The sequence below is a fragment of the Hipposideros armiger genome, unplaced genomic scaffold (genome assembly GCF_001890085.2).
Source record: "Hipposideros armiger isolate ML-2016 unplaced genomic scaffold, ASM189008v1 scaffold_118, whole genome shotgun sequence".
In the NCBI taxonomy this organism is placed as follows: Eukaryota; Metazoa; Chordata; class Mammalia; order Chiroptera; family Hipposideridae; genus Hipposideros; species Hipposideros armiger.
Window position 1 is genome coordinate 2330815 of NW_017731468.1, and position 3980 is coordinate 2334794.

The window sequence follows — 3980 nt, forward strand, 5'->3', positions numbered from 1 at the left end:
ATATCTCAGCTTTCCTGATATCTGATACCTGGCATTTCTGTTAATCTGTTGATCTTTGACAATTAAGAAAAAGTTGATCTTCAAAAAAATTTCAATATTTTGTAAGATTTTGATATGTTTTATAGTGAAAGAAAAATTGGCCATTTTCATTATATGTTTTGCATTAAATTCAAGTATAAAATGCATATATACATCTATATGTATGTATATATACATTTGTTAATCAGAATCTGTGATTATGTAGAATTCCCCATTCTGTAACATCACAGAATATCGTTTTGTCCTTTAATGGTACAATCTGAAACTCCATAGTACCTTGTGACTCAAACAGGTGTGCGTGACCTAACAGTCTGGTTTAATGTGATATTGTAGAAAGGCTTAAGAATAACAGATCCAAAAGAAATTTTTTTTTCTGGGATATTTTATTTTGGTTGTGATTGTCTGCAAAGGAAGTAACCTAGCAAGCTTCTGCAAAACACACTAGGTACTAAATATTTTGTGTAATGGAGGAAAATGGCCACAGTAGTCACTGTTTTCCATCTAAGCTAATTTTGGTCTTCGGTTAACACCCAGTTTAGCATCTACCAAATACATGGTCCTGTTATATGTGCGCTAGCCAAACTGGGAATTAATTTTCAAATGAAAAGCACAAGGGCTAGTGACTAATATTAGTATATGAATTGTAGGTATCAGCTTTTAACCTTGTGGGTAATATTAGAAAATGAGTTTTCCTGGAGTCTGATAATTGAGTCCTTGCCAACAGCTTCCTAATCATCAGAACCAGCTTCAAAGGACAGGGTTTAGTTTATTTATTGTTTTTTTCATCATGAAACTACAAATTGGTATGACAGATTTTTGCTTTGTTCAAACAGATAGATTGTTGACTTATTCAAGGGACAAGGTAATTTGTTTTGCCCTTTAGCTGTTTGACGGCTTAGCCATAGTTTCCCATGTGATACCATAGCATTTGATGATTTTTCAGGGGTTGGACTGGTGTTCTGCAAGCACATCAGCCAGACAAACCATGTTAAGAGCACCGGGTGCAATTTGGTTTCTAAAATTAAAGTGTGGCCACTAATAAAGAATGAGTTGGAAATGAAAGAGGAATTCTGGAAATTCCCACAGAAAAAAATAAATAGAAGCAACCCTCACTGTTGAAAGGCCAACAGGGGAATGAAAATTGTTCTCACTGAACAGTTACATTTTTCAAAAGAAGGCACTTAGAAATTTTTTTATCTTGTTGTAGGTATTTTTGACCTATAGAAATAGGTATCTGTGTTGATTCTATACTTTCTTTGTGGTATAGACTACATCTGTTGTTTTTCGATGATTTGCTTGATTGTTGGTTTGATCTGATTGAGAGCACTGATGTACTAATGGATCATTCATGAACTTACCACAATATCAACAACTAAACATACAAACAAACAAACAAACAGATCAGCTTTTGGGAGTGGGGATGGTGGTGGATTTTATTCTATATAGCATTGACCTGAATATCTATCACTCTGTTTTTCCAGAAACATTAAGATTTTGGATATAGAACTTACAATACAGGAAACAAAATGTCTTTCTGAACAAACTGTGTAATCTATATATTAAAAATAAATTTTTGCTCTAGGCTGGTTAACAAAGAAAGGCACTGTCTTTTGAGAAATAATTATAATTTCCAGATTTCATCCTCTTGCCAATTGGAGGTCAAAACCACTTGAAAGATTATTGTTTTTCATTAATTATACCTACATTTCATAAAACTGCCCAATAAACCAATTGAAATAAATATAATGTATTATAGTGGATTCTGTCAAAAGATGGTTAAATATGTATATAGGATATTGGGAAAGCAGTTATTAGAACTGGAAAAATATAAATAATAATTAGCCTTATTATACAAATAAAAGGCTTATGACATTACCAAATTGTTCTGAAATCAGTGGTAGTTTAATTATTGTCACCTAAGCTTAGGTAGGGTTAATTAGCCAATGTAATGGTCTTTAGATCATCATGTGGTCTTTTATAACTATGGTCTCCATATAATGTATTAGCCAAATCAAGTTAATTTTGAGACTAAAAGAGGCCATTATTAATAATTATGTCGGGACATCAAGTATACATTGGGATTTCATCAGGCAAACATTTAAATCAGTTCTACTTTCTAGCTTCAACTCCTTCCTTTATGAAATGGAGATTGGGTCTTGTTCTAAAAACTGTCAAATGTGTCATCTGAATTTCCTCTCCTGTAAAAGAATGTAGGATAGTGGAAAGAGCATGGTTTTAGACTAAGAAAAAAAAATTAAAATAAATAAATAAATTGCTACTTACTACCCTGAAAATCAGTGACACTGTTGATATTTTAGAACCAAATTTGTTTGTGAGAAGTCAATTTTAATTATAAAATATGAAAATCCCATATGTAATTCCATAGTCAGTGACATGTGTTACTTGGGATGGGAAGCAGGTAGGCCTGGTGAAGTGCTGAGAGTCAAGCTGAGGTAATTACTGGACTAAAATAGGAAGAGGGAAATAGATAGACTTTTCTACCATTGGCTTGCTAGAACCAGAAAATATTAGAATGAAACCGTACAGCCCTACCTGTATCTCCTTCTTACATGTGATACATAGCATTTCTTCCCAAGCTTTCACCCAGATTATATTTTAGGATGAACTATATGGAGCATTTTTGAATTTGGCTTGAGTCCTGTTGTTTGGTGTCAACCACAGCAGTTGATCATGAATGGGTCAGTTGAGTTCCTAATGTCCTGTCTCCGCCATGACCTGCTTTTATCCCCAATAGCTTTCAACAGGGGGGCAGCAAGGAATATATTTAAATATGTTCATGTGAGGCTTATGTTAAACAATATACTTCTTTCCAAAATGTTGGTCAGGGTTCAAATTTTAAGTCAGCTTTGTAGTTATGATAGAATAGTCTCTTGTTTAGCAAATATGCACTCCCCTCCACTTCCTGTTGGGGGTGGAGTATACTTCCCTTTATTGTTTTTGGGCTCAGCCATGTGCCTTCTGTGGCCAGTGGGATATAGGTAGCCATAAAGTGAGCAAAGACTTGTGTGCTAGAGCTTGCTCTTTGCCATCACATGAGAAGAATTTCCTCTAGGTAGCTGTTTCCTCTTAAGCTTAAGCTCCCAAATGAATATCTATCTACATACGAGTATATCTATCAATCTGTATCTATCTATACCTATACCTATACCTATACCTATACCTGCATCTATATCATCTATATCTATATCTATACCTATATTTATATCTATAATCTATCTATATTTGTATCTATATCTAATCATCTATATCTATATTTATAATATCTATATTTGTATATCTAATCATCTATATCTATATCATGTATCATCTATCTCAGATATGAACCTAATCTGCTGAGGAGCCTAGCCCAGCGGGATCTGCAGACTGAAACAAAGCTGCTCAGTTGTGCCCAGACTAGATACTGGTAAGCCCATTTGTGACCAATGTACAGACTCGTGAGCATGAGAAGAAATACTTATTGTTATATTCTACTGAGATTGGGGATGGGTTGTTAATTAGCATTATTGAGTCAATAACTGATACAGTAGTGCCTTGGTATCACTTTAATTCTCATATTAAAAGACGCTTCTGGCACTTGGACTCCTGTTTTGATTTTTTGCAGCCTTTCTAAGAATGACAGGTGCTACTCAAGCTTCTGAATGCTCCCAGCGCCTCTCTGCAAATCATTCTTATATATACCAGTTAATATTGCCAAACAGCTCATCAAGTTCAAGTGTCATCTAATGCTCTTGACACTTAAAACCCAATCCTTATCTAAATTATCATTATTAATTCCTTTTCCCTGAAAGAGTAATTGAAAAATATTTGGAGGAAAACAAGGATTTATTAAGAGACCAGTGAATAAGCATCAAATAGGGGAATTAAAGGTTATCAAGGCTTTTGGCTTGAGATATCTTGAGGGGCCTGTTCAAAAGTAAGTT

General features: G+C 34.2%; 1 long non-coding RNA gene across 2 annotated transcripts in view; it reads left to right on the forward strand.

Annotated features, from left to right (window-relative positions):
- LOC109385546 (uncharacterized) overlaps positions 1 to 3460 on the forward strand; it is a 145359-nt gene extending 141899 nt beyond the window's left edge. For both annotated transcript variants that reach the window (XR_002124649.1, XR_002124647.1), the window contains one exon: positions 3377 to 3460. This is a non-coding gene — a long non-coding RNA (uncharacterized LOC109385546). The remainder of the gene's footprint in view (positions 1 to 3376) is intronic.
- The last annotated feature ends 520 nt before the right edge of the window (positions 3461 to 3980 follow it).